Below are 15,704 nucleotides of genomic sequence, written 5' to 3' on the forward strand. Positions count from 1 at the left end.
TGCCAGAAGAATAGACTTATTGCTTGAAACACTGATTATCACTGGTTTCATGGGCATCGGCAGGATCTGGCTGTCAATTTATGAGGCAACATGCTTTAGTGATCAAAAGTGCCAGGAGCTGTTCTACACAGAGTACATTTATACTTTGAAATAATATGAGAGATCCCTAATTTCAGCTTTTACCAAGTACACATTCAGTTTTTAAGATTGTTAGGTGACTGGTTGAATAAACAGGAATACAAAGTATACTTCAATTGAGACTGGGTTCAGAAATAAAATAATAGTTCAAGTTATGCTGTGGTTACCATAACCACCTACTTATCATCAGTATTTCTGATAAATAATCTACCACCAAAAAAAATTTCAATAAAAATTGGTAAATAATGATTAGAAATATAACAAAATGGCACCAGTGTTACCAACCCACAGGATTCACATAATTCCTGATGATGGTCTTTCTCATTCTGGGAACACTATTCATTCTATTTGTCTCTGGACTGTACCCAATCATATATTTGACTTCTCTCAACAATGTCACTGGGAAGAACTAGATTTTTTTCTAAGAATCAGACTAAAATCAAGTGAGAGCTCAGGACTTAATGAGTTGGACATTTAAAATAATATTTTCTTCCTGTCCCCACAACAATGGCAATACTATACAACAAATGAAAATCTGAATATCTGAAAAGAGATAAAGACAAGTAGAATAAATTCTTACAGCTTTGTTTCTATGCAGATCTTCTAACCCAGCAGGATGGTCACAAGATGTGGTATGTAAAGCTTTTATTTCTACTCTTTGTAGGGCACCAGCCTCTGAAGGCAGATGTAAGAGCAGATGTCTAATGTAGACCTTTCAACTTGTAAATGTATCAATAACCTCTCCAACAGTACGTACATCTCCCTCCTTCAAAGTGACTCTCTGACCTCCCCAGACCATGCTCATGCTATTATTAAGACTGCTGATTAGTAAGAAAGCAATTGGAGTTGACAGGAGTGGCACTGCTGTTCTTTTTCAGGCCTACCCAGTCTGTTCTGCTGGGATGCACATTTACTAATTCACTCTTCAGTATTTAGGGTTTCATAGCTTTAGGGCAACAGGGACCATTTGATTATCTTGTCTGATTTCCCATCAGAAATCAGACAAGATAATCAAATGCCATTAAATTTGATGTAGAATCCTGACAAAAGCCAAAAGCTTAAATCAGATGAAGAAGACATTAGTGGTCTCAGGACACCAATGCTGCATCTGCACTAGCATTTGTTTAAAACCCCACCACACATGCAATGAGATCCACCCAGATGATCAGCATAAGAAAGTGATGGACATCAAACTCCTGTCTGAGGGAGCTTAACCCTGAGCCAAGTTCTCTCCTCTGCCTTTAATTCCCCACATGAGACATCCACCTTAAGAAACCTCCAAACCATCCTAACCAAAGATGTGATATACACATCCAGTCACTGTCTCCAGCACAGTCCATCTTTTATGCATGACAGAAAAACCTGAAAGGAAAAACACCTCAAAACATACCTGTCCTGATGTACATGGAAGGGAACAAATCCTACTGAGCACTGTACATTATCTGCTGAAAGGTGCAAGCACGACAGTTTATAATCACTGCCTTTAATGCAGAGCTGCCACTGCTGATATTTGAGGGTGTTTCAGCAGGCAGGACATGCTGATGGAGCTGCTGACTCGGGCATACCATGTCCAGCAGCAGCAGGACTGCCACAATCCTCCACCCTGTAGCAACCACCCACTAAATACAGGGTTTCTTGCTCCTCAAATGGCTCAATGGCTTTGCAAATATATCTGTTCTCATTTCACACACTATGTTACAGTTAACTAACTCATGTTTAATTACCCTCAGTGCTAAGAAATTACACCCTATTTCTTCATGGCAAAGTTGCCTTAGCTGCAGTTTCCAAGGATCAGTTTTATTCCCCTTTGTCAGCCAGACCCACCAGTGCTGTATGACGTGTGCTAGGTAGGAAAACCATCTCACAGCCTCCTCCTCACTCACTCAATCACTCACTCACATCAGCTGAGCTCCATAAAACTTGCATTATCTTTTGCCTCAGTTTACTTTTTGGAAACCAATTCTTTGCCTCTTTCACTTTTCTTTCCAGTATCCTCACCATCTCCTTGCAGTACAGCTAGTGGGATTGTCACAGCCCATTCTTCTGAACTTAATATACTAACAGTAAGAAAAGGGTACATGACCTAAATTTACCTGTGAAAACAGTGGTGCAGCTGGATGCTGCATGACTACAGAGAGCCCCCAGGGAAAGGAGACCTGAGGCTGAGGCACTCTGCCCAGCCAGGACGGGAGCCTGTGGCTGCAGCAACCTCCTCCCAAAAGGGGAAAGAATATTTCAGGTTTTGCAAGGGTAAAATGTCCAAACACCGAGTGAGATGCAGTGTCCTGACTCACGTCATATCTTATTCCTCCTACAAGGGGAAGTCTGCTGCTCCTGTGCAAGAAGATAAAAAAGGAGGAAAAATAACAAAGCCCTGTCTCATCAGGCCACAAGAAGCATACAGAACTGCCTGGGGTGAGGACAAGAATAAGCAACGTCAGCACAGGAAGGTGTCATATTAGGTTTAAGCTTTTTCAGCGGTAGAGTCTCTGTCTCTCTCATGAATAAATACATAACCCAAGACAATTTAATTCCAACTGTTCTGTATTTCTTGCAAAAACTTTTCAAACCACAGGATGACTCACAGGTGAGCATTCCACTGACAGCACAAAGTGACATTTTATTAGGTATGTCCCTTTACAAACTCAAGTCTGCACTGAGATATACAAATATGTCTCCTAAGATAGCATATGCCTTTACCTGCAGCACAGTGCAGGATAGGGAATAGACAGTAAGTAATGACAGTGACAGCTTTTCCTCAGTCCAGAAGAAAAGGCTATTAAATATTAATTGGCAACATAGACAGCTTTTAGTGCATATGTAAATACTACAATACTCTGATTTCCAAGACTCATTTGCAAAATGTAACTCTATAATTTGTTCAATTTTATTTCTAATTTTCATACTATTATTTAATATTTCATAATTAATATAATAAGGTCCAGTAATAAATTCCCTTTTTTTCTCACCCCTATTTTGCCTTTTTTGCTCTAGAACTGCCATTAAAAGATAATAGTTCAAGACTGCAGCTGGAATGATATTTAAATCCTTTCACCAGCTGGAGAATATTCTGGCAAAATGCTAGAAGGAAAGAAGCACCAAGATCTCTTTGAGACAAGATACAATATCACTTACATGCCTCCATTTCAGTCTTACAAGCCTCTCTCACAACGAGAGTAACGCAGGAGTGCCCTTGGAAGAGGATGAAGAAATAAATGAAGGATGAGTTTGCAGGCCATGAGTAGTATTCATGTAATGCTTTTAGTCTGCTCTTCTGCACTGTCTTCTAAAGTGCCTAAACTCAGCCAGAAAACACAAGCTGAACATCACAGTTAGGGGTAAAATGCTGCAGGCAGTAATTATCAATCACTTTCTTTTCCCAACCATCAAAGAAGGTAATTTGTTTGTTTTCCCCACCCAGCAAGGAAAAGACTGGGTGGTCTTCTGACTTAAGTCTGAGAAATATTCCTCTCAAGGATGGGGCTACCCCAGGCCTCTTGGGCAGCCTGAGGTCCTTTTTCAACACGGTCTTACACTGTATTTGATTTTAGCTACAGACATTAAGACTGTGGCAATATTTTGCAAATCATCACTAAATACCTTTTCTTCATAGTGCCGTGTAAATCTCAGGAGCGTTTCCAAGAAACAAATAAAGTCTTGCTTGGGGAAAGGTAACAGGTTTCCAGTTCCTTGGCTGTCTTCATCAGCATGGGACTGCCATGCCACAGAGATTTTTTATCAGGTTAAAGACTAATTCCCCTCCATCTTGCAGTAGTTGTCACCAGTTGCAAGAACATAGCAGCTTTGTTCAATGTGTAAGTAACTGTGAATTCTGATGCTGTTATTTGATTGAGAGACATCCCAATTAAAGATTAACATAAAAATTCAGCACCTTACAGGAAATTCAAACAATTATCCTATTTATTTAAAAACATCTCTTGGATTGCTGCACATTTAGACTTCAAAAAATGATTTAAATTTTTTGTTTCCCCATCCCCTTCTTAAACAGTGTACTTCTGATAATACCTATGCTGAAAGCCATGCCAGTTAAAGTTGAAGTTGTTTGCGTACTGAAAAACTAAAGTAATGGAATGTTCAATGTTGCAATTCAGCCTCCCTTTGCAGTGAAAGGAAGCTAGGAGAAAATGGGACAGGAACCAGGCTGAAAAGCTTTCTGAAAGCTGCAGCTGCAGCCAACAGCTGAAATTTAAAATCAGACATTATTTTCTCTCCTCATCTTGTGGGCTCTGCTACAGTTTCAATAAACCACAAATTTAGCCACAGAGGCACTATCGCTTGTAATTTTCTTTTGCTGATGGAGCTAAAATAAGAACCATTAACACTTCCCCAACTTCAGAAAGCAGCGTATGTCACTCTCCAATAGGGCTCTTGACAGGTTCCATGTGGACGCGTTAGGCAAGTAGCAACCCCCAAATGCAGTGCTGTGAAATTAGCAATTTAATATTGCAGAGAGAACCTGAAAAACAAGATCATATGGGTCATGAAAGCAGAAGCAAGAACTGCTGCCATTTCCCAACCCAGTGAGAGAACAGACCTGTGATAGTCAGCAGACATGGCTCCCTTGGATTTCCAGAGGGCATGTAGCAACATCCCTCCATAAAGAAACAAACATCTTTTTTATCAGTGGGACATCTTCCCACTGATAAAAAACTGAATAAAGATAAGAAAAACCCAAAATCCTTTTTATGGGTACAAAAGCCAAATTTCCCTGAAGATGTAGATTATCAATCACACAGAGTGGACTGGTTCAGGCAGCTCTCTATATAAGTGAGCTGAAAAAGAGAGTTTAAGTGAGGCAGCAGAGCTTGCTGAGTACATTCTGATATTCAGAGAAGACTTCAAGGGCTGGTTAGAAGGAAGAGACTTCACAAGATTTACTGAATGGTTAGTAAATTGACAGATGAAATCCCATGTAGACAAATGTAAAGCGATGCACATTGACATTGAAACAAACTATTGTTGCTCAAAAAGAGAGTTTGAGGTTATAACCATTTTTTGAAAATTTCAGCTCAGTGCTCATTAGTGATTTAAAATACCAAATAGTTGTTAGAAGATGCTAGGAAATTAATAGCAAATAAGGCAGATAATACCATTATGCTACTGTACAAATCCACAGTCCACCAACATCTTGAATACTGCATGCAATTTTAATTTACTCCAGGTCAAAAAAGATACAATGGAAATGTTAAGAAAAAGGCAGTATGGATGATCAAAGTTACAGAAGAGTTTCTGTACAAGGAACAACTGAATTATGTAGGACTCTCCATTATGAAAACAGATGACTCAAACATCTGTTTGAGGTCTATAAACATGAGTGACAGAAATTGAATGGAAAAAGACTGGTCATTGTCTCTCTCAATACAGACTGTAGGGTCATCAAATAACAGAAGTAAGCTAATGATTCAAAACTACATAGATATGAATATTAATTTCACAGAGCATTATGGAAGTGCTGGTAAGCTGGGGAACTTCCTACTGCAGAGCATTGCAGTTACTGAGTCAAGAGGAGTTTAAAAAAAAACAAACAATGGGAAAAAAATCCATTGAGCACTGTTAAGAAAAAGGACATAATCCTTAGTTTCCCTCAAGTAATCTTTTAATTGCATATTTCTGGGAGCTGGGAGGATATTCCAGGAGTATGATTACATACTTTCCTTGATCCCACATCCTTCTTTAGGTAACAATCACCAGACAAGACAGGTCATTGGGCCTGGTACAACTGCTCTTACACTTGACAAGGTACAAGAAGCCCTAATGCTGACAGCAACACTTCATAATATGTGGTAAACATAAAGAAATAGAGGTACATTACAACAGAAAAATAGCAACCCAAGACCTAATCGAAACACTCTGCTCTGTGGTGAGAATCACATGGAAATCTCCTCCTGAAGAGAGGATATGGGAGAAAACAAATGGCATACAAAACATTAAGTCATGTCTCATCTGTTGTAGAAAACCGTCTACACAGGAAGGTTAGTGCAGTGGAACCTACAGAACGAATTTGCAGTGCCTCAGCTATTCCACAGAGGTGACAGACAATGCAGGGTAAATCTTACATGGCATCAGCACCCAAGGCTCTGCATACCATCAAGTGTCAGAACACCGTTAAACCTTTTGAACAAGGGATCTGTGCGGCACCGGGGGGCTGAGATCCTCTTTTCTCCTGCATCAATTCCCTGCTACCGAGAAGCCGCTCTGGAGGACCGGAGGTGTCCTGAATCACAGCGTGGCACCAAGCCTCCGGTGCCCTGCCCCATTTCTCTGGGATATGGGACCACAGGCAAGACTCTGCAGATCAGCACACAATACTCCACAAGGCAGCACTAGGATCTGGTAGGACATTCGTAATTTGCTTGTTTAGAAGCATGAAATCTGAATATCTGCACACAACCTTGCCATGAATGCATCATATGCTTTTGCTCCTGTAATTCCTTGGAGATTTGTTCTGTTTCCTAGTTGAGATATGTAACCAGCTCTATGCTTTCTCAGTCCAAGGAAACAGGAGATTTATTCTTTTTTCTTTTTTTTTTTAGTCAGGAGACATTTTTCAAGGGCATAGAATAATACACCTTTTATTAAGCAGTGATGCACAGTAAGAAACTTTTTACTAGCAATTTCTCAAGGAATGTTATAACTGGCTGACTTGAAAGAGACCTATCCAAAATCTCATTAGATTTTCAAGTACTTTAGCAAGCAGTTCTTACAGAATTATCGAACACACAGGAAAGCAATGGCAGTTTCATACCTGAGATTATGTACTCGTGTGTTAACTGCAGAAACACATCAGAGTGGTGAGGAGCACTTGGAGCTACTGCTGTAGCAGGGAGATCCAGGGATTGTTGCAACAGACTCTTTTTGTAAACATCTTATTTGCATGATTAAATACTGTTTCTCAAGTGATGTACATATGATATACAGTGACGTGTCTCAATAACTCCTGACCCAGAAAATATGAAGTAATAAAGAAAAAAAAATCACAAAATCTTCACGGGTGTGGCACACACACCGTTCGTAACACCTTGCATAAGCAACCTCTGGATACTGTGGTTTGTGTAGAGCAGCCAAATCTGTCCTCTGCTGGAGACCAGGGCTCTGCACATGGCCCTGCAAAGGTGGCTGCAGGCTGGCAGATGCACCGGCTGTTCTGGAGATGTTTACACCCATCTGCACTACTGGCACTGCAAATGACAGAAAATAAGAGTGCTCTTTTCTAGCTGACAGGACACCACCTCAGACACCACCAAAGAATCCCATTTCTTCCTTCTTTTGAAGGGAAGCCAGCCTGAGACACCTCACTTAGTCTCGGCCATCAAAAATACAAGGAAATATCCACCTAGTATCCACTTAGTAACCACAGAGGTGAAAGAAGAAGCACTGAAGGTAATTCATTGCACTGAATCTAGACCCCTGTTTTAAGATGGGGTGAATTAGTCTCCTGAGACACCTCTCCATGACTGTAGAGCAGCATACATGTTAGACTGAACGCTCAGCACATGCAGGGGACAGTATTACAGGAGCTGACTCTTGCATGCAGCAGAGCAGAGCATTTAATGTTCAGTGGGCAGCTTTCCAGTGGAGGTAGCGGTGATCACTTGAAAACGTCTGCACATATGACTTTTTGGATGGCATGACACTTCCTTAAATACTTCTGAGAATAAAATAAAATTAATTTTTATTTGGAAAAACATGTACTCTCTATACATGGAAATATCTCCTAATACTCCTTCCAACATTTCCACAATGTTTTAGACAGCGAGTGATTCCCATGTAGACTGTTTTCCTCAAGAGCCAATAACACATTTAATTCTAAATTTTAGGCTCATGTTCCAGATTCTCTGTATGAAGACTTTGCTATTTCTATTTTTGCCCACACTTTTTGTCACACTGTTTTGCTGCCAGCAGACTAGACAATCAGTTTCTTAAACACTTCTCTCTTGAAACAAAACAATCCAACCCAGATCATATTCTGAGGAGACTCTCACTACGATTAAATGCTGTTTTACAAGGCTGAGGACGGTCCGTCTTTCCCTTACACTACATTTCTGTTTGCAATCTCATACCAGATGGAGTTGTTGCATGATTCCTGTCCAGACTTTGAAAACCCAAGCATGAAGCCTGCTCTTAAGACTTCTGTCAGCAACACTTCATGAGTGGTCGCTGCGGCTGTGCCAGAAGGGCTGCAAGCAGCGCCTCCCTCTAGCCCTTGACCCCAATCCATGTAGTCACACTGCAGCAGCCACCCCGAGCTCTGCTGGGCTGCCTGGGGATCTCAGGTCTGTGCAGCACATGGCAGCACACGGAGAGGTAACACCTCTCTCACACTAACACACGTGTGCACCCTGCAACTGCCTGCTCAGCTGCTGCTCCTCTCACCTCCTGCCTCATCGTCTTCAGCAGATTTTGCTGACAACATACTTCGCTTTGCCTCATCTAGCACCCCCCGAGAAACACAGGAAGAAAAGCTATTTATAGACAAAGGCATAGTTAGGAGGCTGTGGTTTTGAAGCTGTTGGTAGCTGGATGGAGTGGATAGCTGGGTGGTGAGAGGCTGAGAGCTGGTCTGGGGGGCTGCTCAGCACCAGCACACCCACAGCGACAGCGAGAGCGAGCACCCATCTCCTGCAGGCTGCTGTCCCCCAAAACACACAGCCCAGCAGAAGGAGAGGGAATTCACCTCCCATCTTGGTACTTCATCTCTAGGTTTTCACTCTGTGGCCATGACCTGAGTGTGCTCAATGTCCTGCCAATGAAATACAGGCAATTTTTGCAAAACTAAACAGTTTCATACCATGGAAAGTCCCAGAGCTTAGAGAAAATAGATTGATCTCCACCCATTGTCTGTTTCAAAACTTCCTTCACAGTTTCAAATTACAGCCTTCTAATGAAAGTGTGGGGAAATCAGATGAACAGAGAAATCAGACTTTGACAATAGAGACACTAACGACATGCAAACCACCTTTATTTTTTTAAAACAAAGTTATTTTTAAAACTTTCATTTGTCTCTCATCCGCAATGAAACACAATGAGTCCCAAAAGAAGAACATGCAGAAGCATGTCCTACAGGCTCCCTGTGGCTGGCACAATCTCCATATGAAAGTCCAGAAACTTAATCAGGCCTGGATAAGAACAGTTAAAGCTATTCTTAGATGCTGCTTTGGAAACCACAAACTGATTTTGAACACAGAAGAGGAGAAGTCCTCCTTGAGAGTTCTGAAAGAACTTTAAATCTTCATTCTTGTTCTAATACCTCTTTTTCAGGGTGAAGCCTCAGGCTGTTGGCTCTCCCTACAGCCTGAAAACTGGCTAGACCACAAGAGGTTCTGCTCCAAGCCAGTGTCATAAGATTGATTAACCACTTAAAACTCTATGTAAGATCTCAGAATAGGTCATAAGCAGAGGTACCTTTTACTCTGTAAAACCCATGACACTTGTTTTCGTAGCTACACGATGATGCAGGCACACACACTTATAGCACACACTGCAATGCCATCAGTGTAAACTGCTAAATTCTGAAGGAAAACGAAACTTTTATAACTGCTTATTAGTTATTGAAGTTGGTGTCTGATTGAAGATAAAAACAAAACAAAAGATAAAGTTTTAGACTAAATACAAGCTGTGGCGCTGGCAGAATTTTGAACTGATCTTATAAAATACCTGCACATGGGATATTGAGCATTACTTCTTAATGTTACTTCTTACTGTTCTTCGCAGGAACGGTGTTAGATTTAAATCCAAAGAAGGCATTAGTGTTGCCTATGGAAAGAAAAATACCCAAGGGATATATACCTGATATACCGCCCCCCCCAAAAAAAAAAACCAAAAACAAAAAAAAAAAAAAAACTAAAAAAAAAAAAAAACAAAAACAAAAAAAAAAAAAAAACTAAAAAAAAAAAAAAACAAAAACAAAAAAAAAAAAAAAACTAAAAAAAAAAAAAAACAAAAACAAAAAAAAAAAAAAAACCAAAAACAAAACAAAAAAACCCTCAACACTTAAACTTGACTTGGCAAAGTCTTTACACATATTGGATAAAAGACGTAGAAAACAGATGCTCCTTCTTACCAGAAGCCAAGATCTTCTAATAACCCTACAATTTGTTAATCAACTAACATATGGTACTGCTTTAGGAAAACAGACCATTTTAATTTTGCATTTACATGGTCGGTTTCCTACAAAACTATTGTCAAGACTTAAGCACTGTTATATAACCTAGTAGTTTTTATTCCTATACTTTGAATAAGTCAGTAAGTACAAAAATAAGAAGATAATCGATTTTAATCCAAACAAAATCTCATTTTTACATAGTTTTCAGTGATGAATAAATTTCCCCTTACCATGCTGAATCTCACCAATTTATAAAAATCACAACTTGCTGCAAAATTATAACATAAAAATTCTGTTGACTTTGACTTAAAATCCACTACATTAAGTTTTTTAGGGCAAAGCAAAACTGTCAAAATTTAGTGTGACTTCATAATATCTGCACAAGATGGTTCCCACACATACATAACTTCATTAATGTGTTTTAACCTCTATTTTAAATACACAAGAAGCCTTGCTGTCTCCTAAAATTATGCCAAAATTTCCTTACACAGAATATATAAATTCTAAATATTATTAGGTAAAAAATTTTAAAATTTGCTGATTAGTTTTATTTTTTAATGAGTGTTATTAACTTAAATTTAAGTTTTAAATCAGTATGCCTCTGCTGATCCAGTCTCTCTCTGACTGTCACTGGCTTCATTTACCAATACTCGGCTGCTGGGCCATGACAGCTTCTGCCACCCTGACACAAATTCAGTGCCAGTCCATTCACAATGTCACATACCTTGCACAAACCTACTGCCACTCAATCTGGCTGCCAGGCCGTGGTTTCTGCTGCTCAGCCTCCCGTTGGAAGCGGGACCAGCCTGCTCCCCAGAGCCTTTGGCAGACCCTGCTCACAGACACAGCAGCAGCTCCCCACAGCTGAGCTGCTCCCGCAGCTCCAGGTGGGTTTTGCCCCACAGTCAGGAGGCTTTGGCTGCCCAGGGTCTCTCTGCAGTGCCCAGGGTCTCTCTGCAGTGCCCAAGGTCTCTCTGCAGTGCCCAGGGTCTCTCTGCAGTGCCCCAGGGTCTCTCTGCAGTGCCCCAGGGTCTCTCTGGAGTGCCCAGGGTCTCTCTGCAGTGCCCCAGGGTCTCTCTGCAGTGCCCAGGGTCTCTCTGCAGTGCCCCAGGATCTCTCTGCAGTGCCCAGGATCTCTCTGCAGTGCCCCAGGGCTCCTCACAGCCCCACCTGTGCCATGCCTGGCCAGCACCGCTGACCAAGTGCCCAGGCGTGGGGCACTGCGCGCTCCAGGTGCTGCAGCTTCCAGGGGCTCCAGTGTTTTCACCCTGCAGATGAGGTGACATCAGAACAGCTCTGCTCAGAGCAAGGACAGGAGCGACTGTCTCTGCCCAGACAAGAAAACTGTGACAAGAACAAGGAAGGTTGGCAGAGAAGGTCTATAACACAGTAAAGCTCATGAAGAAAGCTTAGGAAGGCATTAATGTTTCATGTTTGCTATTTAAATTAAAGATAGGCAGTTTTGAATATGTATACATACTCTGCAGTTTGAGGCCATTAGGAGGACTTTTCTTTGGCTGGTTTTTTCGTGCTTTTACCATCAGACACAGATGTAGCACAGTTTTAAAAATACTTTCAAGTACTTGCATATGGAAGGTTGTTTACAAGTACAAAAAGAATTGCCTTACTATGCCACTTCTCAGCACTGGACATGACAATGCATTCAATTCTATTTAAAGGCAGAGAGAGTTCTAAAATTTCTGAATACCTGAAACACACTAAAAGCACTTAACATGTTTTTCAGCAAATTAACATTTTTTTCTGTATTTTCAATGGCAGAATGAAAATGAAAGTTGAGCACGTGAATCTCTGAAATTTCTCTAACATTTGGTTTAAAAGTTTAAATTTGGGCTTTTACTTGCAAGAAATACAAGGCACAAAGTTACAGGAAACTAAAGTGATTTAAGAAAAATGAAATAAGAGAATGCCATAACCTTTAGTTATTTGATACTATTCAAAATGTTACAAATTTATATAGACTGGAAGACTTAAGTTATTAATTATTAAACTTTGAACTATCCCATATATACACCTGCATTCACAGTCACATAGCGCTACAACTCTATGTTTCCCAACATATCTCTCCCTCTCTAAATTGCTCATCATCAATTAAATTACAAACTCTATCAAGACTCACTAGAATTTCCTGCACAGCATGTGATATAATGGTCCAATGAATTCTGCTGTCAGTTTCAGGCTATTACTCATAATATAATAAATGATACTTTAAAATGCTTTGCAGAAATTGTCTCTCAGTGAAATACTTGATTTTCACTTAAATGTAGAAATAATCTTCTGAAAGAGATGCATGACTGAAATGAGCATTAAGAGTTTCACATACTGGCCCACATATCTGACAGAGATCTTTAAGAAATTCAAAGCAGGTTCTACTGTCTGCAGAAGATAAAAGTCCCACCTGGCCAAGTCCCAAAAGAGATCATGGGATAGGATGAGGAATGTGTCAGTGCTGGAATGTGTCTCTTCTGAAAGGCCAGCATGTACATGGTGGGGACAGTGTATGAAGGTGGCTCACCTGGGTATACAAGCAGTTTCGTGAGCAAACTCACACCTGCAGCAACATTCTTGGCTTGAAAGGGGTTGCAGAGAACACTTGATAAATTAGCTGGCAGAAGATGTTTATTCTCATTTTAAAAAAATGTATTATTTTCTTTGAATTTTGCTGCATAAAAATTCAAGAATTTGCTTACCAAACCTCAGTTCCTATGGGTGGCAAAAGGAGAAAAAATGTGAATTTTCAGCTGCGTGAGACTTTTGAGGTGCTGAGCCTCTTTGGCTTTTGTATAACGGCCCCTACAAAGAGCCCATAAAAGCAGTGGATTCGCAGCCACTGGGATGAAGACAAATTTCCTGCTGACAGCTGAGGAGCAGCAGGGAGGCACAGAGAGGTCCTGGGCTTTGTTTTACTGCACCCAGGCTGCCTCCCTGAGTCTGCCCTGTGGGGAAAGAGCAGAGGGCAAGGGGACTTTGAGAGGACACCCACTGTGCTTGAGCACACCCCACTGCATCAGGAGCACCTTCCTCCTGAAATGGAGGAGCACAAGGGCTCCCATCATGCCTCCACACCCAGGTCCACATGGCCACTGCTCCCAGCATGACAGCACACACTTCTGGATGAAGTACAGAATTAGGTATGCCTTGAACACAACACTACAACACTATTTTTTATCAAAGCAAAAGAGAAATGCACCTAGACAAACACTCTCATTCTACTCTGCTCACCTAGGGTATCTAACTCTGCCTTGAAGGAGGTCTGGATTGCTGTATTATTGATATTTGAACAGAACCCTTGATTCTAAATTGTTAGTGGAAGTACCCTAGAGCTATCTGAAACATCTGAAAGGATAACAACATTAGAGATTTGTGGATGGGCAAAATTACCTCTGTCTCTTAATCCAAGATCCTGGATAATGAAATGCACTGCTGATGTCTCTCAGAGGTATTCCAGCAGCTTAGACTGGTGCTTTGCAATAGTAGTAGCAGCAGCAGATCTGCTATTGTTTTCTTTTCTTACTGAACATTCCCTTGCTATATCAGCAAATTAGTATCTACTGAGTTCAAAGCTATTACACAATACCCACAGTCCCTCCCCCTTAACAAAGAAGATAAAACATACAAGGTTTAAAATATAATTAAATTTTTAGATAATAACAAGTTGTATGAAATCAAAACTTCATTTAAATGTTTTAACTTACTGAACTATTCTCCTCCTCCAGCAGAGCGTTCTGCACCAGTTATTAGGAACAAGAAGGGAATTTCCTCCTCCTCAGACTATTCTTGAAATAGATTGCAGTAAGTCTTCCTTTCCAACCCCAGCCTTCAACAGCAAAAGGAAGCAACTCTCAATCTACCGGCAGGAACAACCTCACAAACTAAAAAAAACCCAAGTAAACAACCCCCATCCCAAAATTTTTACGATCACTTTTTTAAATGTCAACAAAGACATTTCAGAAAGAAGATCTCTATGAGCTGTTTTTAAAGACTTCCTACTGCAGAAACCTAAATCATAGCATAATGCCTGCTTGTCTTGCCTTTCAAGTCCGGAAAGCTCTTTGTTAAGATCACTTGTAGCAAGGAAACAAGTTTTCACTCACTCTCTGTGTGTATTTTTGTAAGCCAGTCTTGTAAACAAACCAGTGATAGTTTATGGATGCCCATAGAGGAGAGATTGCCTTTGCCATGAATGTTAAATGAAAATTTCTACATCAGCCCCACACAGCCTTGCAAGATTTGGGAATTCACTCCATATGGCAGGGTCAACAGTCAGAAGACAGACAATGACAAAAAGGTTCAGGTGGCATCAGACTCCTGACAACTTTATTGTCATTAATAGGCAAGGAAAAGGGAAAATATGTAGCAAGTGGCTGTATAAATGTGCACTGCACATCACAGAACAATCTCATTTCAAGATCTCAATTAAGTGGAAGCCAAATCAATAGCTAAAGCATATGCTAGACCCAGAGATCAGCCTTGGTACAGCAATGATGAAAGGTGGGCATTAGCTGAATTCAACAACTGAGAAAATAGAGGGTCCTTTGGTTTCAGGGTGTGCTTGGGTTTGCTAGGTTTTCTTACAGCATTCTCTGTCTCCTTCACCTCTTCAGCCTGGAACACCTTCTTTCTCTTACAGGCCAAAGAAAAGGGCTTTGCACAACAGCTTGCAAAACTCCCTCTCAGAGGGAGCATCAGTATCTCTATCATTAAGGGATTTTGGAAGAGAGATTGATGCTGCAGCCTCAGCATTTTAAGAAAGGTGTAAGGCCAGAATTGTCCCTGTCTAGTCAATGTCTTCACCCTGGGATCTGATATAAAATCTTGAAAATTCAGCTGTTCTGTGAGCACTTCAGCCTTCACAACCTTCCCAGGACTCTTCTGTGGAAACTGTGTTGACAAAAAATCTTCTCCACAAGATTTTTATGTAGCAATGGATTGGTAATCACAGGCTTCTTCAATACAGCATGCCACTCCTAGACTTAGCAATCCCTCGCTCATGTCTTTTTCTGACCTTGCTGCAGACTTGGAAAATGGAGAAACCATGATCTAGCCTTTTCACACTAATATGTGAGGTGGAAGAACTGTAACAGCACAACAGGATCATCACATACCATAAAAAGTAAGAGATAAAGAAAGTCCTTCCTAAGGACATACCTTCCCCCATCCCCGATCAATTTTAGACAATCTGATCAATGATCAGGAAGATGAGAGTGCTCTGCACTCCTCTAGGAAGGTTTTATTTGCTGTATCAGGAGCCCAGGCTGCTCATTTAGGGGTTGAAGTTCCATGACTACAAGTCAGTCTATCTTATCTTTGAGAATAACAGACTGAACTAGAAATCATCACCTCACTGTAACAAAATGGTTTTTCACAATAGAAAATCGCAAATTAGGGGCAGATGCTCCATCAGTGCAAAAGAATCATCACAAAC

Source organism: Pyrgilauda ruficollis, unplaced genomic scaffold (genome assembly GCF_017590135.1).
Source record: "Pyrgilauda ruficollis isolate IOZ18807 unplaced genomic scaffold, ASM1759013v1 scaffold12, whole genome shotgun sequence".
Taxonomy (NCBI): Eukaryota; Metazoa; Chordata; class Aves; order Passeriformes; family Passeridae; genus Pyrgilauda; species Pyrgilauda ruficollis.